The sequence below is a fragment of the Lagenorhynchus albirostris genome, chromosome 4, assembly GCF_949774975.1.
Source record: "Lagenorhynchus albirostris chromosome 4, mLagAlb1.1, whole genome shotgun sequence".
Lineage (NCBI taxonomy): Eukaryota > Metazoa > Chordata > Mammalia > Artiodactyla > Delphinidae > Lagenorhynchus > Lagenorhynchus albirostris.
In genome coordinates, this window is record NC_083098.1 from 29,113,711 (window position 1) to 29,140,854 (window position 27,144).

Here is a 27,144-nt window from a genome sequence, read left to right on the forward strand (position 1 = left end):
TAAAGCAAATATTAATAGACATAAAGTGAGAAATTTACAATAATATAATAATAGTAGGGGACTTTAACACCTGACATACAGCAATGGAAAGATCATAGACAGAATACCAATAAAAAAACCAGTCACCTTAAATAACCCATTAGACCAGTTGGACTTAATGGATATCTACAGGACATTCCATCCCAAAACGGCAGAATACGTTATTTTCAAGAGCACATGGAACATTTTACAGGTCAGATCATATACTAGGCTACAAAACAAGTCTCAACAAATTTTAGAGGACAGAAATTATATCAAGCATCTTTTCTGAGAACAACTATATGAGAGTAGAAATAAATTACAGAAAGAAAAATGGGAAAAACACAAACACATGGAAACTGAACAACATACTGCTGAAAAACCAATGGGTCAAAGAAGAAATCAAAGAGGAAATCAGAAAATACCTTGAGATAAATGAAAATAAAAAACACCTTTCCAAAATCCATGGCATGCAGCAAAAGCAATTCTAAGAGGGAAGGTTATAGCAACACAGGCCTACTTCAAGAAACAAGAAAAATGTCAAACAAACAACCTAATCTAACATCTAAAGGAATTAGAAAAAGAACATACAAAGCCCAAAGTCAGCAAAAGGAAGTAAATAATAAAAATCAGAGCATAAATAGAGGCCAAAAATATATATATATAGAAAAGATCAATGACACCAAGACCTAGCGTTTTGAAAAACAAACAAAATTTATAAGCCTTTAGCCAGGATCATTAAGAAAAGTAAGAGGACCCAAGTAAACAAAATAAGAAATGAGAGAGAAGAAATAACAACCATTACAACAGAGATACAAACAATTACAAGAGAACACTATCAACAGTTATATGCCAAAAAAAAAAAAATGGAGAAAATCCTAGAAACTTACGATCTTCCAAAAGTGAACCAGTAAGACTGATAATCTAAACAGACCAATCTCTAGTAGTGAAACTGAATCAGTAATCAAAAAATTCCCAGCAAACAAAAGTCCAGGACTGGATGGCTTCACAGGGTAATTCTACCAAACATATAAAGAAGAGTTAATATCTATGCTTCTCAAACTATTCCAAAAAATTACAGAGAAGGAAACACTCCCAAATTCATTCTGTGAGGCAAACATTACCCTGATACCAAAACCAGAAAAAGACACTACAATAAGAAGAAAATTACAGGCCAATATCCCTGATGAGCAAAAATGCAAAAATTCTCAACACAATATTAGCAAACCAAATTCAACAATATGTAAAAAGGATCATACACCATGATCAAGTGGGATTTATTCCGGGGATGGGAGGATGATCCAATATTCACAAATCAATCAATGTAATACCCTCCCATTAAAAAAATGAAGGATAAAAATCACATGATTCTCTCAATAGATGCAGAAAAACCATGTGACAAAATTCAACATCCATTCATGATAAAAGCTCTCAGCAAAGTTTTCACAGAGGGAACATATCTTGACATAAAAGCCGTTTATGACAAACCCATAGCTAACATTATACTTAATGGTGAAAAGCTGAAAGCTTTTTCTCTAAAATCAGGAACAAGACAAGGATGCTCACTCTCACTATTTATATTTAACAGTTTTGGTAGTCCTAGTCATAGCAATCACACGAGGAAAAGTAAAAAAAAAGGCCTTCAAATTGGAAGGGAAGAAGTAAAATTGTTATTATTTGCAGACAACATGGTACTATATATAGAAAACCCTGAAGTCTCCACTTCAAAACTATTAGAACCAATAAAGGAAGTCAGTAAAGTTGTAGGATACAAGATTAATATACAAAAATTTGCTGCTTTCTTATACACTAAAAATGAACTAGCAGAAAGAGAATGCAAAAAAATCCTATTTATAAACACATCAAAAAGAATAAAATATGTTTATATACAGTGTTAGAGATGTTCTAATTTCATTCTTTTTCTTATAACTGTCCAGTGTTCCCAGGAGCACTTGTTTAAGAGAGTGTCTTTTCTCCATTGTATATTCTTGCCCCCTTTGTCATAGATTAATTGACCTTAAGTGTGTGGGTTTATTTCTGAGTTCTCTATTCTGTTCTATCGATCTATGTGTCTGTTTTTGTGTCAGTACCATACTGTTTTGATTAATGTAACTTGCTAGTATAGTCTGAAATCAGGGAGCATGATTTCTCCAGCTCTGTTCTTCTTTCTCAAGATTATTTTGGCTATTCGGGGTCTTTTGTGTTTCCATACCAATTTTTAAATTATTTGTTCTCATTCTGTGAAAAATGCCATTGGTATTTTGATAGGGATTGCATTGAATCTGTGGATTGCCTTGGGTAGTATGGTCACTTTAACAATATTAATTCTTGGGCTTCCCTGGTGGTGCAGTGGTTGAGAGTCCGCCTTCTGATGCAGGGGACATGGGTTCGTGCCCCGGTCTGGGAAGATCCCACATGCCGTGGAGCGACTGGGCCCGTGAGCTATGGCTGCTGAGCCTGCGCATCTGGAGCCTGTGCTCCACAATAGGAAAGGCCACAACAGTGAGAGGCCCGCGTACCACAAAAAGAAACAAACAAAAGCAATATTAATTCTTCTAATCCAAGAACATAGTATATCTTTCCATGTGTTTGTGTCATTTTCAGTTTCTTTTATCAGCGTCTTATAGTTTTCCAAGTAAAGGTCTTTTACCACCATATACAAAAATAAACTGAAAATGGATGAAAGACCTAAATGTAAGACCAGAAACCATAAAAATCATAGAGAAAAATATAGGCAAAACACTCTTTGACATAAATTGCAGCAAAATTTCTTTTGATCTGTCTCTTAAAGCAAAGGAAATAAAAGCAAAGATAAATAAATAAATTAAACAAAATAAACTAATTAAATTTAAAAAGCTTTTGCATAGCAAAGGAAACTATCGACAAAATGAAAAGACAACCTACTGACTGGGAGAAAATATGTGCAAATTAAATGACTGATAAGGGATTAATATCCACCATATATAAACAGCTCATACAACTCAACATCAAAAGAACAAACAACCCAGTTAAAAAATGGGCAGAATGACTGAAAAGACATTTTTCCAAAGAGGAAATGCAGATGGTCAACAAACACATGAAAAGATGCTCAACATCACTAATTGTCTGGGAAATGCAAATCAAAACCACAATGAGATATCACCTTACATTTGTCAGAATGGCTATCATCAAAAAGAACACAAATAAAAAGTGTTGGTGAGGATGTGGAGAAAAGTGAACCCTCCCGTACTATTGGTGGGAATGTAAATTGGTACAGCTACTGTGGAAAACAGTATGGAGGTTCCTCAAAAAGCTAAAAATAGAACTAACATAAGATCCAGCAATTCCACTCCTTGGTATAAATCTGAAAAAAACAAAAACACTAATTTGAAAAGATTCATGGACCCCAATGTTCATAGCAGCATTATTTACAATTGCCAAGATATAATAGATATACACAAAATGTATTTTATACAAATATACAGACACACACACACACACACACACACACACACAATGGAATACTACTCAGCCATATAAAAGAATGAAATTTTACCACTTGCAACAACATGGATGGACTTGGAGGGTATTATGTGAAGTGAAATAAGTCAGACAGAGAAAGACAAATATTGTATATATCACTTATACAGGGAATCTAAAAAATACAACAAACTAGTGAATACAACAAACAAGCATCAGACTCACAGAATTAGAAAACAAACTAGTGGTTACCAGTAGTCAAGAGAAGGGGGAGAGGCAATAAACAGGTAGCAGATTAAGAGGTACAAACTATTATGTATAAAAGAAACTATAAGGATATACTATACAACACAGGGAATATAGCCAATATTTTACAATAACTATAAATGCAGTATAACCTTTAAAAAGTGTGAATCACTATATTGTATGCCTGTAACTTATATAACATTGTAATCAACTATATTTCAATCTAAAAAAAAGATATTGCCCAAAATAGGAATAAAATACTTAGGAATAAACTTAACTATGGAGGTGAAAAACTAATACTCTGAAAACTACAAGACACTAATGAAGGAAACTGAAGATGACAGAAATAAATGGAAGAATATCCATTCATGTTCGTGGACTGGAAAAAACTAATATTGTTAAAATGGCCATACTACCTAAAGCAATGTACAGATTCAATGCAATCCCTATCAAAATACCCATGTCATTTTGCACAGAACTAGAACAAATAATCCTAAAATTTGTATGGAACCACAAAAGATCTCAATTAGCCAAAGCAATCTTGAGAAAAAAGGAATAAAGCTGGAGTTATCCTATTCCCTGACTTGAGACTATCATGAAAAGCTAAGCAATCAAAAAAGTATGGTACTGGCACAAAAACAGATACATATATCAATGGAAAAGAATAGAGAGCCCAGAAATAAATCGTACACTAATATGGTCAATTAATCTACAAAAAGGAGGCAAGAATATACAACAGGGAAAGATAGTTTCTTCAATATATGGTATTGGAAAAACTGGACAGATACATGCCAAAGAATAAAAGTGGACTACCTTCTTACACCATATACAAAAATAAACTCAAAATGGATTAAAGACCTGAATATAAGACTGGAAACCATAAAATTCCTAGAAGAAAACATAGGCAATGCACTCTTTGACTAAGTCTTAGCAATAACTTTTTTGTATCTATCTCCTCAGGCAAGGGAAACAAAAGCAAAAATAAACAAATGGAACCTAATTAAACTTAAAAGCTTTTGTATCAACAACACTAAAAGGACAACCTACTAAATGGGAGAAGATATTTGCATATGATATTCTGAAAAGGGGTTAATATCCAAAATATATAAAGATATCATACAATTACATATCAAAAATCCAAATAACCCAAAGAAAAAAATGAGCAAAAGACTTATTTAAATAGACATTTTTCCAAAGAAGCCATACTGTTGGCCAACAGGCACATGAAAAGATGCTCAACATCACTGTTATCAGGGAAATTTAAATCAAAATCACAAGGAGGTATCACCTCACATCTGTCAGAATGGCTCTTTTCAAAAAGACCACAAATAACAAATGTTGGCAAGGATGTGGAGAAAGAGGAACCCTTGTACACTGTTGGTAGGAATGTAAATTGGTGCAGCCACTGTGGAAAACAGTAGGGAGGTTGCTCAGAAAACTAAAACTAGAACTACCATATGATCCAATAATTCCACTCCTTGGTATATATATCTGAAGAAACCAAAAACACTAATTCGAAAAGATGCATGTGCCCCAACATTCACTGCAGCATTATTTACGATAGCCAAGATATGGAAACCACCTAAGTGTCCATCAACAGATGAATGGATAAAGAAGATGTGGCATATATATATACAATAAAATATTACTCAGCCATAAAAAAGAATGAAATTTTGCCATTTTTAACAACATGGATGGACCTGGAGAGATCATGCTTAGCAAAGTAAGTCAGACACAGAAAGACAAATACTGTATTTTTTCACTTATATGTAGAATCCAAAAAATAAAACAAACAAATGAATTTTAAAAATCAAAAACTATTCATAGAAACCAAGAACAAAGTAGTGGTTACTACTGAGGAGAGGAGTGGAGGGGTTACATAGGAGAAGGGAATTAAGAGGTACAAACTACTAGATATAAAATAAATAAAATACAGGATATAATGTACAGCATAGGGAATATAACCAGTATTTTATGATAACTTTACATGGAGTATAATCTATAAAAATATTGAACCACTATGTCATACATCTGAAATTAACATTATAAATCAACTATACTTCAAGAAAAACATATTAAAACAGAAAAAAACAAGCGATCAATAGATGCTGAATTGGCAACAGATTGAATCAAGCAGCCACTCCTAAGAAAAACTTTAAAATAATAGACACATGAATGAATACAACAGAATAAAGGGTCTTTAATTAGATCTAAGCATTATGGGAATATAATATACAGAGAGGTATTTTCATTTAGTGGTCAAAAGATAATTAACTTACTAAATGTTGTTGATACAAGCAGATATCCATTTTGAAGAAAGTTGGACTCACGTCATAACCAGATATAAACTCCAGGTGTATTAAAGATAAGAAAATATAACAATAATTTTAGAAGAAAATTTTAGTAGACTCTGTGTAACTCAGAACTTGAAAAACCTTTTTTTATTGCATTATAGTTGATGTGAATATTATATCAGTTTCAGTTGTACAATACAGTGATTCAAAATTTTACAGATTATACTCCATTTAAGGTTATTATAAAATATTTGCTATATTCCCTGTGCTGTAAAATATATCCCTGTAGCTTATTTATTTTATGAAAAATCTTTTCAATCAAAAAAGTAAAACCAAAGGTATAAAGATATACATTGATAGAAACAAATTTTTTATTACAAAACACCATATAAACATAGTTTACAATTAAATGACTGGAAAATAATTGTAAAATATATGATAAGTGAAAGATTACTATATAGAATATTGTAGAAAGCACATTAAAACCAACAACATAAAGAGAAATAACGAAAATGGGCAAAAATTGTAAATAGGCAAATTAGAGGAGAGCACAAATGTATGAAGAGCAGCTAAATGTCATAGAGAGAGAAACGTAAGGTAAGTTTAAATTATTCCTTACTCACTAAACTGGCAATTCAGATAAAAAGGATACACTCAAACTTTGCTGGGGGGTGTGGAATTTGAATTATCACAGCCTTTTTTAAAATCATCCTGTAAATCTCAATGAAAAATTTTTAAATGTATAAACTTTGATTTAATAATCTCATTCTTGGAAATCTGTCCCACAGAAATAAAAGCACCAATACAAAAAGATGTTTGTAATGGTCCCAAACTGTAAACAAAGTAAGCTCTAATCAACAGGAAAATGACTAAATAAACTGGAGTGTATATGTATTGTGGAATATTATCAAGGCATGAAAAAGAGCTAGAGGGTTCTCATGATATATTGCTAAGTGAAAAAAGATTTTGAGAAATGTATATGATTCTAGTCTGTAAAAAAACAGTAATCATAAACATGTACTTTCATATGTATATATAAGCAAGAAGAGCATAGAAGAAAATTTAAATTTTACAATGATACTACATTATTTACATCATCAAAAAGAGTTTTTTACTGTGAAAAAGTTCAAAGCTATACAATATGAAAAAATGGCTCTTCCTCAAATGCTTTGCAGCCTGCTTACATTACAGAAGTGAAAATTTAATCTACACAGAATGAAAGCTACTTCTCTGTGTAATCATGAGACTAATCCACGTTTAATTTATAAATAAATAAATAATAGTATAATGACAAAATGCTCTAAATAGAACTTTAACAATTTGATATTGCTTTTGTCAATTGAACATGTTTGTAAACATTGGAACTAGGAAATCCCATGAAAGAAAAAATCTTATGGCAATATTTTAAATATGTAAACTGAATATGAAGAATTAACATCCAGAACAATAAAATAATCATTCTGGCATACTTTTTGTTATTTCCTACACATTTTGCTTATTGCTAAGTGTTATACTCCATTTTAAGGAAATTATTTATTATAAAAATTTACAAATAATCAATTCTACTATTTTTTATAACCTCTCATAAAAGTAATTACACATGTGTTAAGTTATAGGACATCTACAGATGAGTACCGTGAGGGGAATTCTAGTTATATGCCAAAGTACTTTCCTATCTGACTCCTGGAATTATGATCTCAGCAAGAACTGAAGTATAATAGTGATACCAAACTGTGAAGGGAATCACCAGATCAGTTTACTATATAAATAGATCATGATTATCACTCTCATCAAGTAGGTAGCACTAAACTAAGCACCAACCAAAGCAGATTTGATAGTTGAGTCCTTTCCCCAGAATAGGAAGAAGAAAGGACATGAAGTTTCTAACATTTATGAACCTGTAGATGTGTTACTTTATATAACATATGCATTTCTCTGTTGTTTGTCTCCCCCAAATTTCTTATGGTGAACCCCTAACCCCCAATGTTATAGTATTAGGAAGTGGGGCCTTTGGGAGGTAATTAGGCTGAGATGATGACATGAAAGTGGAGCTCCCATGATGGAATTAGTGTCCTTATTTGAAAAGAAATTGACATGAAAAAAAAAAAAGAAATTGACATGAGAGCTTACTCTCACCAGATGAGGATGCAGTGAGAAGGTGGCCGTCACTGAGAACCAAATCTACCAGCATTTTGATCTTTGGCTTCCCAGCCTCTAGAATTGTGAGGTATAAATATCTGTTGCTTAAACACCCAGTATATTGTATTTTGTTATCACAGTCCAAGCTGACAAAGACACTAGATTTATTGGTGAAATAAATCTGTATTTTTAATTTCAATGCATTTGTCTTCAGAAACAATTACAAATAATAATTTCTTGAATGTAAGCTGGCAGCTACCAGTTTTTAAAATTCATTATATGCAGCACTAACAGAACCAGGCCCTGCAGAGGAGACTGCATACTAGTTATCATTCTGTCTTATTTTTATTTTAACAATAAGAATAATGCCCCTTTTTAAAATTAAACATTTGTTCTGATTAAACACTCCATTTCTGCTGACTCATAACAGACACTGGCCTGGTACTGTTTATTAACTTTCCTATGAATATATTGTTTATAGCAGGTGTCTGATTAACATAACTGGTCACTGAAGCTTCATTGTTGGCTACATAGTTTGCCTGGTAGTAGTAGGTCCAGCTCCTTTATCACCTCATGCATTTGAATCATAATCAGATTTAATCCCCTCCTAACTTTCCCTTTTGTTGGGTGACTCACACTTGGCTGGCTATGCACACATGTCCTAAGTTCACCAGATCAGTGCAGAAAACTATCTGAATATGCCTGATACAGATTACTCATGAATAAGAAATTGTAACCTGAATATTATTATAGGATCTCCACCAACTTGCCTGGAGAAGAGTTTTGGAAAGTTCTAAGAGGAGCGGATTTTTTCTGAAGGGTAACTTCCCTTCATGGCCCCAAGACAAGATATAGGGCAACTAAATCATCTACTTTTTATCATCTCTAGGACTATATGGGTATATTCTACCTTTTTAATTTTTTTCTACTCCACTTATTTTAGAGGAAAGTAGTTAAAGATTTTCTTTTCATGTCTCTCACCTTAGTACTGGCATATGTCCTTCATTCTGCTGCGACTGGTGACACCACATCTACCCTCTTTTTTGTATACAAGGTTCTATCCTATGAACTGGATCATTGCAGTGAACAAGAAAGATAAGAACCCTGCCATGTTGAAATCAACAGGCAGTTGGAGGAGATAGACCATGAACAAACAAATATGTGTGTAATAAAATATCAGTTAGTGATAAGTGGAATGAAGAAAACTAAACATTAAAGGGATGGAAGAGGATAGAGGGCAGAGGACAGAGAGAGGAGAGTGGGATGTTTCGGACAGGAAAACCAGGAAAGGCCTTTCTGAGCAAATGATGCTTGAGCGGAGATGTGAGTCAAACTCTTGCAAAGTGATCCATGAGGAAAGAAAATTCTAAATAGAAGAAACAGCAAGTGCAAAGAATTTCGTGTATTCAAAAAAGCAGAAGGCATCAGCCTGACTGAAGTAGAGTAAGCAAGAGGGAGAGTGATAGGACCTGGGGTTAGAAAGGTAGAAAATGTCTCACTTCTTGGGTGTTTGAAGTTTATTCTACAAGTGATAGGAAGGAACTAGAGAACTTTTAAATTTTATTTTTAAGTATTTCAGACATGTAAAAAAGAAATAAAGGAAGAAAATGAGCACTGTGTACCCAGCATCTGCCGTAAGAAACATTACAAGACTAAAGAAAGTACTTTGAAATAAGCCTATTAAAGCAAGATGACTGAACTCTAAAGATCTGCTGTAGTATTTTGTACCTATATTCAACAGTACTGTATTGTGCACTTAAAAATTTGTTAGTAGAACAGATCTCATGGAAAGTGTTCCTACTACAACAACATAAAATAAAATTAAAAAAAGGAAATAATTCTAACAAAAATTTATAAGATCTTTAGGGAGAAAAAATAAAACCACTGAAAAACATAAAATATGTAAATACAAAGTATATGATGTAAAACTATATAATTTTATAATTTTTATAGAATATATAAAATATAAAGACAATCTATTGAAGAGAAGGATTTAATATCAAAAAGAAGTCAATTCTCTATAAATTATCTCAATATTAACTGCATTATTAATGCAATGAAAAAGATTCATTCCCGCATTTTCTTTTTTATAAATTTATTTATTTATTTTTAGCTGCATTAGGTCTTCATTGCTATGCGCGGGCTTTCTCTAGTTGCGGCGAGCGGGGGCTACTCTTCGTTGTGTTGCATGGATTTCTCATTGCTATGGCTTCTCTTTGTGAGGAGCACAGGCTCTAGGCATGTGGGCTTCAGTAGCTCTGGCTCACGGGCCCTAGAGCACAGGCTCAGTAGTTGTGGCGCACAGGCTAGTTGTTCTGTGGCATGTGGGATTTTCCCGGACCTGGGATTGAACACATGTCCCCTGCATTGGTAGGCAGATTCTTTTTTTTTAAAAATTAATTAATTAATTTTATTTTTGGCTGCATTGGGTCTTCGTTTCTGTGTGCGGGCTTTCTCTAGTTGTGGTAAGCAGGGGCTAACTCTTTGTTGCAGTGTGGGGGCTTCTCACTGCGGTGGTTTCTCGTTGCAGAGCACAGGTTGTAGGCAGGAGGTCTTCAGTAGTTGTGGCACATGGGCTCAGTAGTTGTGGCTCATGGGCTCTAGAGCGCAGGCTCAGTAGTTGTGGAACATGGGCTTAGTTGCTCCGTGGCATGTGGGATCTTCCCGGATCAGGGCTCGAACCCGTGTCCCCTGCATTGGCAGGCAGATTCTTAACCACTGTGCCACCAGGTAAGTCCCCATTCCCACATTTATAAATAGTGAAAAAATTCAAGAAGTTCCAAAGCAAAAAAAAAGTAGTAGAACTTCCCCTGCCAGGTATGGCTCATTACAAAGCTATACCAATTGGGGTGCTAGTTTAGGCATATACTAAGAGATAAAAGAAATAGAAATGAATATCCGGAAACAGACCCAGATTTAGTTGGAAAGTTGACATCTGGTAGAAGCAGTGTATCATCCCCCTTATCTTTTTCTCGATTTCTTTCACTCCAGACCCATAACCTTATATGGAGCTCAGACTTAGCTGTGCTGGAGAGCTCTCCCTTTATGCAAAAATCTCATTATTTCACCAGCAGCTTCCAGAGAAGTTTCATCTGGGCTAAATTCGGCAGCATTTCTGACTGTGAGGTTATTAAGATGGAGGTTTTAGTTTCACATTTGGCTTTTTAAATGCTAGATTCTTGCTCTGTACCAATGTTAGCCTCTCTTCTCTGTAACTGACTGAGGTTCCCTGACATGCCCAGACTCCTTATAAAGCTGTTTCTTCTTTGGTGGGAAAGAAAAAGAGAAGTAGTCATTATTCTGAATTTGCTGTCTTCCTTTACCATTCATGTTTTTATGCTTTTACTGCATATATATGTGCTCTCAAACAATATAAAATATCATTTTGAATATCAACAAGTTTTACATAAATTGTGTCCCTTTGAAACTTTCTTTTTTCATAATTCTTTTTACAAATATTTATCCATGTTGATATATGCAGCACTAGCTCACTACTTGAGTGGTGTTTATTATATATTTTACTGGTTCTTTTTATACGTCTGAAGTACTTGATAATATGTCTTAAAAAGAAGAATGGTATAGGAGGTAAAGAAGGAAGTAGACTTGGCAAATAGACTCCATATTTTGAGGAGTTTCTTATAAAGGAGAGCAAAGAAATGGAATGATAATTGAAGAAGAACAATAGATTATGTGACATCTAGGGAGGGTGTTTGTCAGATGGCAAATTTCTCGGCATGTTTGTATGCTCTTGAGATACAGTCCAGGAGAGCAGAAATAAATAACAGAGGTAAGACAGGAAATAATCTGGAGTAAAGAAAGTAAAGACAGTAATAAAATCCCTGAGTAAGTCAGAGACAACAGGAGACTGTGGTCAAGAAGGGATGAACAGGGAAAGTTCATCCATTGCAGGAGGAAGAAAAGCAGGTTCTGAGGCTGAAGATGCTGGAAGGTTGATAGATTGGGAGGTAGGAAGATAAAATAATCTTTTCTAATTGTGTCTGCTATACCAGTTTTATTAGAGATAAGGTCATCAACAGAAAGGAGGAAGATGAGATATTTAGTTTGAGGAGGGCCAAGATCATGTGGAATATTAATTGGGGAGAGGAAGAGACTGAATTAACTTGAAAAGTGGAATAAAATTGCCTGGCTATTGAGGGTCCACTTGACATTTGTGATCAGAAATTGTAAGTGAAATAAATCAGCCTAGTTATGATTTTTCTCCAGCCATGTCATGTTTATCTACATGAACTAGGCAGAAAGTTTGTTTTATCAGAGTCAGCCTGTTGGAAAATAAGTCTGCGGTGGGTGAGGAGGTTAAAAATGTATGCAGGGGTACCACGGAATGAATCTAAGCTGAGTAAGGAGAAAGGTAAAAAATCTCAGGGGTTATGAATACTGTAAACATAGTAAAGTTAATGGATTGAATGTCCCCATGGGGTTGCAGATTTATTGAAAGGGGAGAAGAGCCAAAAACATATGAGGAGGGGATCGGAGGGTAATAGGCTGAAAAGAAAGATGGAAGATATTACTGGTAATGAAAAAATCTAGTTACAACCTAGGAAGTATTATAATTAAGCAGCTTTCGAAATACAATCATTAGAAATGAAGACTCTAGAAAATGAGAGCTCAAGATGCAGCGAAAACTGTTATCGGCAAGCACCTTCAGAAGACTGAGAACACAAAACAGCTGGAAGTAAATAGAAAAATAAAAATTCCTTAAGGTACTCCAAATGCTACATCCTGTAAATTTTATGTTAAGGAGCTAGTTATCATCTGCAGACTAACCATTTAGAATATGGTATTTGGTAATAGACCTCTCTGTCTTTCACTGTAACCAGAACACCATGAAGAACATAGTATTAGAAGTGTTCCAAACAATGATTGGTTTTAGGTATCCACAGAAAATACGAAAGCATGGCGTCAGCAAGAGGTATGCAGTAGTTATACAAGCAATCATCTCATCCCCGAAAAGCAACTCTACTCCTTATTCTGTACAATAATTAGAATTTTTTTTCCAAGGGAAGATTAAGCAGATTAAGATTTACCTGCTAGAAATTATTTAGCTCATAGGGGGCATTAATGCAAGACAGGGGTTCTCATTCTCTTTCTGGCTCCAACAGCCCAAGGGTGAGGCTCACTGCATGGCACAGAGACTGCACTGCCATGGAGTTCTAGCACTCTAGCGATGGTTCCATCTTCTCTCTCCTTGACAAAGTCTTTGGAATTCCAGCAAGTGAAAGTTATAGGAATTATCTTTTAATCCATTCAAATTTATTTCTTACTTTAAAAGTCCGGGTACATTAACTTTCTTAGAATCAAAAGATTTGGAATTCACTTTACAACTTATTTAAATACATGAATATGTTATGAGACCTCGGCTAAGAGCCACTAGTTTAAGTGATTATTTAATATTCAATGTAAATCTCGGTGCTAGAAAATATGCACAATAAATTGTAGGTGTACACTCAATTTTGTGTCTTCTCTGATTGGTACTATGAATTAAACTCCATAAAAAAATAAAAGGAAGAGAAGGTTATGATATCTGCCTTTCTTATAGGCAGTTATTAGTACTGATGGGAGTTACTAACTATAATGCACATGCTATACTAATGTGCTTACATGGGTATTCCTATTTTTACCTCAAAGGATTATAAGTGCATTTAAGGATGTATATGAAAATCAAGTCCTCTATATCCAAACCACTAAACAACATCAGCTAAAAAGATGTCTGGTCCCTCATCATGCTAAAAATATATATAAGCATTGGTAGATAAAGAATCACTGGCAGGAATACTTCTAAAGAATAGAAACCCAACATCTTTATGGTAGGAAAATAAGATATTTACATTAAGATTCCTAAGAAACTATGCTCTAAAAGAAGCTTACTCTATAAACATCTCCTTGCACAACAGGCCAACATGACTCTGATTTAAAAAAAAAAAAACACTTCTGTTGACTTCAGTGTGGTAACAGTCACAGAATTTTAAATTTTGGAAACAGAAATACCAAAATGAAACTCTCGTGGGCTTGTACCTGAAGAGATAATCTTTAAGGAAACAATCCTTTAGCATTAACTTTTGGCTTCTATGCTGCCAAACTGGCAGCATCCTGCAAGAGGCTTGTTTTTATGAATCTGAATCACAAGCTTTCATTTCAATACCACTTATAACTTAGATCAGCATGATAGACTTCACAGCATAGGAATGTCATGGTGCTTTATTGAGCAGAGCATAATTCCTTTTAAAAGCTTGATTCAGGAATGCTAGAAAATGTTCATTCCTAAAGGTGACTTAAGAAGTGAATTGAGAACTGTAAAACTTACTTGACCGTAAAGGTCTGAGAATTACTTTAAGCCCTTTGGACATTTTCATTTCACTGTGGGAATTAACAGGACTCTGGATCAAGTGAAATGCCAGAAGAAATAAAGCTCTTTAATGCAGTGTTTATGATGTTGGAATAATTATACTGTAACATAAAATTTTGCATTTCATAAGAATTTCTGATGAAATATTTTATATTAACATTTCTTTCATTTATCAGAGACTTCCAGAGCAAAGTTGTTCTCACCGAGGAGTTTCTATTCCTGATCTTATAGTAATTCAATCACATAAACCAAAGACTTGCTGGTGGATCTCCGTGTGTTGGGAGTACTGGGTGTGTAATCTTAATAAACAATGATCTAACAAAAGAAGACTAAAGCCTTGTTCTCTAACAGACTTATAAAAGTAATTATACCTTTATTGAAGTTACACCACTCTCAAACCCCTGCTGTTCCTGCTGTTTCTTAAAGATGGTTATTTTCTACTTAAAGAAAACAGACAGGCTTTAGAAGAATAGCTGGTGTTAAGTAATATTACACAATTTAATCAGATTCTCTGTGCAGCTTATATAACAATGGTACAAATATTTCAACCCAAATAATAAAAGACTCAAAGTTTTAAAGAAACCCAGAATGGCTAATTAGGGTAACCTAATAATCGGAGTAACAACTCATGTGACTGTAGGATAGAAAAGAAAGGAAAGGGGAAAGTTTTCCACAGGCAATGACCATTCCCAGGGCATATCATTAGCATAGGCTTTCACAGGCTTTGCAGAGCCATGGATAGGGTCAAAAAAAGGCATTAACAGTGTTAAATAATGTAAGATGAGACAAAATGTCAAGAACTATCTTTTAAAAGTGTTAGAGGAGAAAGCAGGCAGAATTTTAGGAGCAGCTGCTTGGATTAGGTAGCTGAAGCAAGGTGAGGAGAGTCAGACCTTTCAGGATTGCTCTTTGCCCCTAGGGTTTGGTCTCTAGTTTATTCAGGGGTATTCAAGCTCTAGGGAAAAGTGTTTAAATAGCTCCTACTGTCACAAACTGATTTATATCCAAAATCTAATTTGCATTGTGCATTTGGAAACATCCATTTTCAATAGGCAGATGACAGGTGAATGAGGGACTTAAAATAAGAGGAATCCTATAGGGAAAAGCAGCCCCCATCAACTAGATCTCAGTGAATGATCTGGCATCTTTTAGTCAGCAGTTTTAGTAACATCGTGCCCTCTCCAGGTACCCACCCAGCAGACACATCTCCTCTATTCAGTGTTACCAGAAACCCTGTAAATTCTAATTTGCTTTGCACACAATCCCTTATGCATTAAACCTTGGTCTTTTTTTATCTAGTTAACTCATCCTACAATGATTGACTAAATCTTAAATACACTCTATAATTTTCCCTGATTTCCAAACTTAAGACATAATTAATATCTGTATCATCTTAGCACCTGATACATGTGTGAATGTGTAAGCATTTACAACATTGTATTTATCCGGTTATATATGTGCATGTCCCTCCAGTTATTATGGAGACTCTGAAACCTTTGAACCACATTACATTTCATAGCACATATTAAGTGCTTAGAAGATCTTTGTTGAATATATTTGCAACAACAATTTTATCAAAAAAGATTCTGGATTGTCTCAACCAAGGAAGACATCCATATAATATGCTCTAATGCATTACCTTTCTCTTTATGACTTATACCAGAAATTATCCATCAGAGAAGAGAAAGTGCTTGTACCTTTCACATGGCTGAAAGCATTAGAGAATATCGGTTAAAATACCAGGGGGAAAAAAGTGGCATCCTTTTACACAGGGTTACACTACACCACTGACAAAACCTTTATATCTTTGTAATGCACAGAAAGAGTCTGTAGATTCAGGGGACCTTAGCAGTAATCCCTCAGAGCAGGTGGGACAAACGTCAAACACTTCTCAAGCTATCCAGTGTTGCATAACAAAATACTTAAATCCTGCTAAAAAACTTCATGGCAGTACAATTCATTGGACTCATTGGTGAAGTGGAAGTGATAGTAGAAAGACTATTCCTGTTGTTCAGTCATCAGCATGGGTGCCAGACTTTCCTAATATTGACCACATGCCTTAATCATCTTTATTGCTTCATTTCTGATAAGTAGATTTTGTGCTAGGAATTATATTCATTTACCTGCCTCCACATTTTTGAGCATTTTATCCTCCTCTAGTGAATAAATGTAGACCTATACGTCATGAGCTCTACTGAACTGGATCATGACAAGGATCTGAAGACCTGACCAATATCAATATGTCTAAAATGAGAATCATTTTCTCCGCATAACAAGCCATCAAAGGAATCTAAACTGATTTGAAGAGGTAAGAAAAAAATCAACACCCATTGGCATTAACAGTATACATAACACACTTGATAAGAGATAAATGAGCAGATATTTCAGATCAGTGGGGCAGGACGCACCACATGCTACATAGCCCGCCATCATTATCTGGCCACAAACTCATAAAAAGACAACGAAAAGCCAAACTGACTGAAATTAAAGCTTAATGGATGGAGGTTAGAAATAAAAATTAACTCCTTATAGAGAAACAGTGAGTTCATGGATTGAGATTTGTACCAGCAACATAAATACATAGTGTGATCACATTTTTAATATATATATAAAAAAAAGAAGACATTGCCAGACACTTTCCCCAAATGGTTATGGTGGCACTAAGAGATCTTTAAAAGACCTGGCTACCTGCTGTAGTTGACCTCTAGTCATTCTGAATCATAAAACTGTCAGTATTTTTCATTTCATCTTTGCTTTTTGTATGCATTTTCAAAATGATTTATGACAAGAATGTGTTAAATTTCTTTTTTATTTATTATTTATTTATTTATTTTTGGCTATGTTGGGTCTTCATTGCTGCACATGGGCTTTCTCTAGTTGCAGAGAGCGGGGGCTCAGTAGTTGCGGCTCACAGGCTCTAGAGCGCAGGCTGAGTAGTTGTGGCACATGGGCTTAGTTGCTCCGCGGCAGGTGGCATCTTCCCAGACCAGGGATCGAACCCATGTCCCCTGCATTGGCAGGTGGATTCTTAACCACTGTGCCATCAGGGAAATCCTTTCTTTTTTAGAAGTAATTTAAAATAAGGCTTTTGTAACATGTTACCTCTGATAATTCTGCGTTATTTTTTTTAATGTTTATTTATTTTCTTATTAGTCATCCATTTCATACACATCAGTGTATACATGTCAATCCCAATCTCCCAATTCATCACACCACCATCCCCACCCCCCACCGCTTTCCCCCCTTGGTGTCCATACGTTTGTTCTCTACTTCTGTGTCTCAATTTCTGCTCTGCAAACCAGTTCATCTGTTCCATTTTCTAGGTTCCACATATATGCGTTAACATACGATATTTGTTTTTCTCTTTCTGACTTACTTCACTGTGTATGAAAGTCTCTAGATGCATCCACATATCTACAATTGACCCAATTTCATACTTTTTTATGGCTGAATAATATTCCATTGTATATATGTACCACATCTTCTTTATCCATTCGTCTGTTGATGGGCATTTAGGTTGCTTCCATGTCCTGGCTATTGCAAACAGTACTGCAATGAATATTGTGGTACATGTCTCTTTTGGAATTATAGTTTTCCCTGGGTATATACCCAGTAGAGGGATTGTTGGGTCATATGGTAATTCTATTTTTAGTTCTTTAAGGAACCTCCATATTGTTCTCCATAGTGGCTGTATCAATTTACATTCCCGCCAACAGTGCAAGAGGGTTCCCTTTTCTTCACACCCTCTCCAGCATTTGTTGTTTGTAGATTTTCTGATGATGCCCATTCTAACTGGTGTGAGGTGACATCTCATTGTAGTTTTGATTTGCATTTCTCTAATAATGAGTGATGTTGAGCACCTTTTCATGTGCTTCCTGGCCATCTGTATGTCTTCTTTGGAGAAATGTCTATTTATGTCTGCCCATTTTTGGATTGGGCTGCTTGTTTTTTTAATATTGAGCTGCATGAGCTGTTTATATAATTTGGAGATTAATCCTTTGTCCGATGATTCATTTGCAAATATTTTCTCCCATTCTGAGGGTTGTCTTTTCATCTTGTTTATGGTTTCCTTTGCTGTGCAAAAGCCTTTAAGTTTCATTAGGTTCCATTTCTTTATTTTTGTTTTTATTTCCATTACTCTAGGAGGTGGATTAAAAATGATCTTGCTGTGATTTATGTCAAAGAGTGTTCTTCCTATGTTTTCCTGTAAGAGTTTTATAGTGTCCAGTCTTAATTTAGGTCTGTAATCCATTTTGAGTTTATTGTTGTGTATGGTGTTAGGGAGTGTTCTAATTTCATTCTTTTACATGTAGCTGTCCAGTTTTCCCAGCACCACTTATTGAAGAGACTGCCTTTTCTCCACTGTATATCTGCCTCCTTTATCATACATTAGTTGACCATATGTGCGTGGGTTTATCTCTGGGCTTTCTATCCTGTTCCATTGATATATATTTCTGTTTTTGTGCCAGTACCATATTGTCTTGATTACTGTCACTTTGTAGTATAGTCTGAAGTCAGGGAGTCTGATTCCTCCAGCTCCATTTTTTTCCCTTAAGACTGCTTTGGCTATTCAGGGTCTTTTGTGTCTCCATACAAATTTTAAGATTTTTTGTTCTAGTTCTGTAAAAAGTGCCATTGGAAATTTGATAGGGATTGCACTGAATCTGTAGATTGCTTTGGGTAGTAGAGTCATTTTCACAATGTTGATTCTTCCAATCCAAGAACATGGTATATCTCTCCATCTATTGGTATCATCTTTAATATCTTTCATCAGTGTCTTATAGTTTTCTGCATACAGGTCTTTTGTCTCCTTAGGTAGGTTTATTCTTAGGTATTTTATTCTTTTTGTTGCAATGGTAAAATGGGAGTGTTTCCTTAATTTCTCTTTCAGATTTTTCATCATTAGTGTATAGAAATGCAAGAGATTTCTGTGCATTAATCTTGTATCTCACAACTTTACCAAATTCATTGATTAGCTCTAGTAGTTTTCTGGTGGCATCTTTACAATTCTCTATGTATAGTATCATGTCATCTGCAAACAGTGACAGTTTTACTTCTTCTTTTCCAACTTGTATTCCTTTTATTTCTTTTTCTTCTCTGATTGCCATGGCTAGGACTTCCAAAACTATGTTGAATAATAGTGGTGAGAGTGTACATCCTTGTCTTGTTCCTGATCTTAGAGGAAATGCTTTTAGTTTTTCACCATTGAGAATGATGTTTGCTGTGGGTTTGTCACATATGGCCTTTATTATGTTGAAGTAGGTTTCCTCTATGTGCACTTTCTCGAGAGTTTTTATCATAAATAGGTGTTGAATTTTGTCAAAAGCTTTTTCTGCATCTATTAAGAGGATCATATGGTTTTTATTCTTCAATTTCTTAATATGGTGTATCACACTGATTGGTTTGAGTATACTGAAGAATCCTTGCATCTCTGGGATAAACCCCACTTGATCATGGTGTATGATCCTTTTAATGTGCTATTGGATTCTGTTTGCTACTATTTTGTTGAGGATTTCTGCATCTATATTCATCAGTGATATTGGTCTCTAATTTCCTTTTTTTGTAGTATCTTTGTCTGGTTTTGGTATCAGGGTGATGGTGGCCTTGTAGAATGAGTTTGGGTCTGTTCCTTCCTCTGCAATTTTTTGGAAGAGTTTGCGAAGGATGGGTGTTAGCTCCTCTCTAAATGTTTGATAGAATTCACCTCTGAAGCCATCTGGTCCTGGACTTTTGTTTGTTGGGAGATTTTTAATCACAGTTTCAATTTCATTACTTGTGATTGGTCTGTTCATATTTTCTGTTTCTTCCTAGTTCAGTCTTGGAAGGTTATACCTTTCTAAGAATTTGTCCATTTCTTCCAGGTTGTCCATTTTATTGGCATAGAGTTGCTTGTACTAGTTTCTTAGGATGCTTTGTATTTCTGTGGTGTCTGTTATAACTTCTCCTTTTTCATTTCTAATTTTATTGATTTGAGTCCTCTCCCTCTTTTTCTTGATGAGTTTGGCTAATGGTTTACCAATTTTGTTTATCTTCCCAAAGAACCAGCTTTTAGTTTTATTGATCTTTGCTATTGTTTTCTTTGTTTCTTTTTCATTTATTTCTGCTCTGATCTTTATGATTTCTTTCCTTCTGCTAATGTTGGGTTTTGTTTCTTCTTCTATCTCTAGTTCCTTCAGGTGTAACGTTAGATTGTTTGAGATTTTTCTTGTTTCTTGATGTAGGTTTGTATAGCTATAAACTTCCCTCTTAGAACTGCTTTTGCTGCATGCCATAGGTTTTGGATTGTCCTGTTTTCATTGTGATTTGTCTCTAGGTATTTTTTGATTTCCACTTTGATTTATTCTGTGATCTATTGGTTATTTAGTAACGTATTGTTTAGCCTCCACGTGTTTGTGTTTTTTACGTTTTTTCCCTGTACTTGATTTCTAATATCATAGGATTGTGGTCAGAAAAGATGCTTGATATGATTTCAATTTTCTTAAATTTACTGAGGCTTGATTTGTAACACAAGATGTGATCTATCCTGGAGAACGTTCCATGCAAACTTGAGAAGAAAGTGTAATCTGCTGTTTTTGGATGGAATGTCCTATAAATATCAATTAAATCTATCTGGTCTATTGGGTCATTTAAAGCTTCTGTTTCCTTATTAATTTTCTATTTGGATGGTCTGTCCATTGGTGTAAGTGAGGTGTTAAAGTCCCCTACTATTGCTGTGTTACTGTCAATTTCCTCTTTTAGAGCTGTGAGCAGGTGCCTTATGTATTGAGGTGCTCCTATGTTGGGTGCATATATATTTATAATTGTTATATCTTCTTCTTGGATTGATCCCTTGATCATTATGTAGTGTCCTTCCTTGTCTCTTGTAATGTTCTTTATTTTAAAGTCTATTTTATCTGATATGAGTATTGCTACTCCAGCTTTCTTTTGATTTCCATTTGCATGGAATATCTTTTTCCATTCCCTCGCTTTCAGTCTGTATGTGTCCCTAGGTCTGAAGTTTTTCTCTTATAGACAGCATATATATGGGTTTTGTTTTTGTATCCATTCAGCAAGCCTGTGTCTTTTGGTTGGAGCATTTAATCCATTCACGTTTAAGGTAATTATCGATATGTATGTTCCATTTACCATTTTCTTGATTGTTTTGTGTTTGTTTTTGTAGGTCCTTTTCTTCTCTTGTGTTTCCCACTTAGAGAAGTTCCTTTAGCATTTGCTGTAGCGCTGGTTTGGTGGTGCTGAATTCTCTTGGCTTTTGCTTGTCTGTAAAGCTTTTGACTTCTCCATTGAATCTGAATGAGATCCTTGCTGGGTAGAGTAATCTTGGTTGTAGGTTCTTCCCTTTCATCACTTTAAGTATATCATGCCATTCCCTTCTGGCTTGTAGAGTTTCTGCTGAGAAATCAGCTGTTAACCTTATGGGAGTTCCCTTATATGTTATTTGTCATTTTTCCCTTGCTGCTTTCAATAATTTTTCTTTGTCTTTTATTTTTGCCAATTTGATTTCTATGTGTCTCGACGTGTTTCTCCTTGGGTTTATCCTGTATGGGACTCTCTGCACTTCCTGGACATGGGTGGGTATTTCCTTTCCCATGTTAGGGAAGTTTTTGACTATATACTCTTCAAATATTTTCTCGGGGCCTTTCTCTCTCTCCTCCTTCTGGGACCCCCTATAATGTGAATGTTGTTGCGTTTAATGTTGTCCCAGAGGTCTCTTAGGCTGTCTTCATTTCCTTTCATTTTTTTTCTTTATTCCATTCTGCAGCAGTGAATTCCACCATCCTGTCTTCCAGGCCACTTATCTGTTCTTCTGCCTCAGTTATTCTGCTATTGATTCCTTCTAGTGTATTTTTCATTTCAGTTATTTTATTGTTCATCTCTGTTTTTTTGTTCTTTAATTCTTCTAGATCTTTGTTAAACATTTCTTGCATCTTCTTGATCTTTGCCTCCGTTCTTTTCCCGAGGTCCTGGATTATCTTCACTATCATTATTCTGAATTCTTTTTCTGGAAGGTTGCCTATCTCCACTTCATTTAGTTGTTTCTCTGGGGTTCTTTGTTGTTCCTTCATCTGGTACATAGCCCTCTGCCTTTTCATCTTGTCTGTCTTTCTGTGAATGTGGTTTTTGTTCCACAGGTTGCAGGATTATAGTTCTTCTTGCTTCTGCTGTCTGCCCTCTGGTGGATGAGGCTATCTAAGAGGCTTGTGGAAGTTTCCTGATGGGAGGGACTGGTGGTGGGTAGAGCTGGCTGTTGCTCTGGTGGGCAGAGCTCAGTAAAATTTTAATCTGCTTGATGCTGATGAGTGGGGCTGGGTTCCCTCCCTGTTGGTTGTTTGGCCTGAGGTGACCCAACACTGGAGCCCGGGCTCTTTGGTTGGGCTAATGGCAGACTTTGGGAGGGCTCACGCCAAGGAGTACTTTGCAGAACTTCTGCTGCCAGTGTCCTTGTCCCTTGGTGAGCCACAGCTGACCCCCACCTCTGCAGGAGACCCTCCAACACTAGCAGGTAGGTCTGGTTCAGTATCCTATGGGGTCACTGCTCCTTCCCCTGATTCCCGATGCACACGCTACTTTGTGTGTGCCCTCCAAGAGTGGAGTTTCTGTTTCCCTCAGTCCTGCTGAAGTCCTGCAATCAAATCCCGCTAGCCTTCAAAGTCTGATTCTCTAGGAATTCTTCCTCTCATTGCCAGACCCCCAGGTTGGGAAGCCTGACATGTGGCTCAGAACCTTCACTCCAGTGGGTGGGCTTCTGTGGTATAAGTGTTCTCCAGTTTGTGAGTTAACCACCCAGCAGTTATGGGATTTGATTTTATTGTGATAGCACCCCTCCTACCTTCTCATTGCAGCTTCTCCTTTGTCTTTGCATGTGGGATATCTGTTTTGGTGAGTTCCAGTGTTTCCTTGTTGATGATTGTTCAGCAGTTAGTTGTGATTCCGGTGTTTTTGAAAGAGGGAGTGAGAGCATATCCTTCTACTCCGCCATCTTGAACCAATCTCCTTGCATTATTTTATCATTAAAATTTCTTATGCCCTAGAATACTACCTTTTTTAGTCCTCTTTAATCTCTTCTATGCTTAATCAAAATCTTATTATTAGGGCTTCCCTGGTGGCACCGTGGTTGAGAGTCCGCCTGCCGATGCAGGGGACGCGGGGTCGTGCCCCGGTCTGGGAGGATCCCACATGCCGTGGAGCAGCTGGGCCCGTGAGCCATGGCCGCTGAGCCTGCGTTTCCGGAGCCTGTGCTCCACAATGGGAGAGGCCACAACAGTGAGAGGCCCGTGTCCCGCAAAAAAAAAATTAAAAAATAAAAATCTTATTATTAGACAGCTTGTTCATATGAAAACAATTTTAGGGGAAACTCATTATATGCTCTCCATTTAATAACATAAAGCCATATCTTGAGAAAATAACAGAAAATCCAGTGTTGTCTGCTTGTAGTGGGTAAAGCTGTGCCCTGAGGAGCAGGAGGCCCAGGATACAGTTACAATTTGCCACCAACTAGTCAGAGAGGCTGAAATAATTCATATCCTATCTCAGACCATTGTTTCTTCAGATGCAGAGGGTATTTCGGGTTTTAACATTTTTGTCTAGGGCTCCACAGTGAAAGTGGATTTGTCTTCATTGTTGAGTTCATTTCAATTGCAGAAAACAACCTAAAAGTTCTATTTATGTGTTGAGAAAACACTGGAAAACCTTCAAAGTTCAAACTTCTAAAATTAGTTAGATATGAGGATAGATAATATAGAACCAAATTATGATTTTCTTTCCTTTGAGATATGCCATCCTATTGTTATTAGTTTCATTTGTTGAGATGTAAATGAATATCAAGTAAAGGTTCTCATGTTTGCATAGTCTTCAGCTTTTAAGATCAGCCACTACATGCAGTCTGAAGGGGCTTCATTATCCCAAAGGAAGATTTTCAGACAAAAATCACATCCTCAGTCACAATTTTTTGTTACCATAGTGATAAGAAAAAAAATGGAAAAAAAAAAAAGCTAAAAATACCTGAACACATACAGACAGTTTTGGAACTTTGACCTACTTGGTGTCATACACTGACGAAGTTAATCAGTTTAATTAAGTACATATGGGTTAGGTGAAATATTCTACTGGATGAAAAAATGTGTAGGTTGCACATCTGGAGCTATTATCCACAATCAAATAAGTCAGTATGAATGAAGAAGATTGACAATCCAAAATGCATAAAATCGGATTCTCTTAGAAGAAGCAAGCAGAAAACATTAATTTAGCTCCATTTCCCATAAATTTTCTGTTTTCTTTCCATTATTTTAGAATATCTCCATTTTAAATTAAAGCTTCTTATAAACCACTAGAATTTTTGAACTGGATGTAGCAGCATAATTGGACATATATTTTAAGTTATGTTAGAGTGGCTTCTTTCTATAAAGGAAAGCTTCCCAATTTTAGGCATTATAATAAAAACAGTATGTTTTATACTAACTGTTCTTTTGAAAATTCTAGTTTTAATAAGAAATTTAATAGAGTACATCATTTTCAGAAAACCTACTATATTGCAAGGCATTATCTAGTCTGTGAAAGATCAATAAAAGGCAATACTTTCTGTCAAGAATATTTTAACCATCTATCTAATTATGCTTTTGTAACACTGAACTTTTAAATTTTATTCCACATAGTAAAATGGAAAGAGCATTGAACTTGACTTGAATAGACCAGGGATAGTTTCTGCTCTCCTAATGACTTAAAAAGGTCTCTAAGTCTCAGTTCTCTCATTTGTAAAATGAACAAAAATGAGCATATCATCTTCTCTAGCACACAGGTCATTATGGTAAGCAAGAGATGATATGGGTGTAAACCAGTTGATAACATTCAATACAAAAATCTCTATAGAAATACGTCATTCAACAATTAGGTTCAACATTTTAACATTTTCAAAATAAAAATTATGAAAATTAATTGCCATAATTATCTAAGTATACTTAAAATTATTTAAGAATAATAATAGCAAACATTTATTGAGCACTTATAATGGGCCACATGTTTTACATGAATTATTTCATTTTAATCTCATAACAGCCCAATGACTTAGAGTATTATCTTCCTTTTACATATATATAAAGTAAGGCATAGCAGAGATAAATAACTTGTCCAAAGACATACAGCTAATAAATGCTGAAGCCAGGAATTAAATCCAGTCAAGCTAATACTAAGCCATGCCCTAAACCTAAGCCTTTATGATATACTCCAAAATAATCAGTGAAGGAAAATATCACTATGAAACTGTTAATTTGAAGAAAAACATATTTTAAATTACCAAGTTTCTGAAGTATAAGTTTCTGAAATCCCTAATTGATTTTATTTTGCTGCATTCAATTTTTAAAATTTTATTACTATTTATTATAAAGAAAAATGGTAAGAATTTAAATATAAACAGTAAATACAGAATACCCTTATGACAAGTTATTACTCTATCATAAATAATGTTGTAAAAGATACTTATGGCTTGGAAATTAATGAGTATTGTTAAGCAAAAAAGTAGATTTTCAAATATTTAGAAAATTCCAATTTTCATAAAAATGTTATATGCACAGAAAAAAACTGGGAATGATGAACATCAAATGTTAATTGCTATTGGTTAGTAATCTTATATATTTCTATATTCCCAAATTTTCTATAATAAATATTTAATGTTTTTGTCATCAGGAAAAATTTGCTTAAACATCCAACATGATCTGGATGCTTCTCCAGACTGTGAACAAATATTTACCAAGAGTCTAGAAAACTTTTCTAGGTACTAGGGATTCAGCAGTGGCAAAGCAAAGTCCATACATAGGTAAAGAATTAGATAATTACACTAAGAACTAACAAAGGAAGAGAACTTCAACCTTTAATGAAGCTTCAACCTTGTCACTCTGACATTAATCATACCTTCCTACTGGTATGTGGGCCCTTCACCTCTACTAAAAAAAAAGGTCCTGAAATATTTTGTTTTGCTTGTTTATCTTTTCCTCTCAATTAAATTACGGGTACATCATTCATCATCTTTAAACATGGCAGCCAGCCATAGCATTAGTGTGGACACAGAAAGAAATGATGAGAAGAATCTTAAGGAGTTAAGGAAAATTCAATGAGATTTCCCAAACCTTGGTGACAATTTGCACTCCATTACTAATCTTTAGAGAATAGAGAAATGTTGTTCCATTTAACTTACTAAATATTCCCATACAAAAACAATATTATCATTTCACTTATTGACTGTTCAGAAAAGAAATGATTTTCTAACTGTGAAAATCTATTGCATTGAAATAATTGATAATGTTTAAACATTTAAACTTGACTATATTCTTTGGTACCAAATCTATTCAGCAGAAATCATTTTAGCATCAGTATTTAAAATACATGGTGGTTTAAAATATATCCTGACATAACTTATATTGTATCAAAAATACATTAAAAGCTTAAAAAGCTAAAGAATCTCTTCTACCTCTCTAAAAATAATTTTACCGTATTAACTTCTTTTAACCTGTTCTTTTAATCTCTTCTTTCTGATATATTAAAATCAGGTTTTGAAAATTTGAAAAAAAGGGACTTATAAGACAAGTTTAATGAAAGTAAGAGAAGGAAGGAAAGAACAAAGGAGGAAAACACGGA

At 35.0% G+C, this 27,144-nt stretch overlaps 1 protein-coding gene across 1 annotated transcript in view; it reads right to left on the reverse strand.

Moving 5' to 3' along the window:
* IQCM (IQ motif containing M) overlaps window positions 1-27,144 on the reverse strand; it is a 343,551-nt gene that overhangs the window by 162,713 nt on the left and 153,694 nt on the right. The gene's annotated exons all lie outside the window — the stretch shown is intronic.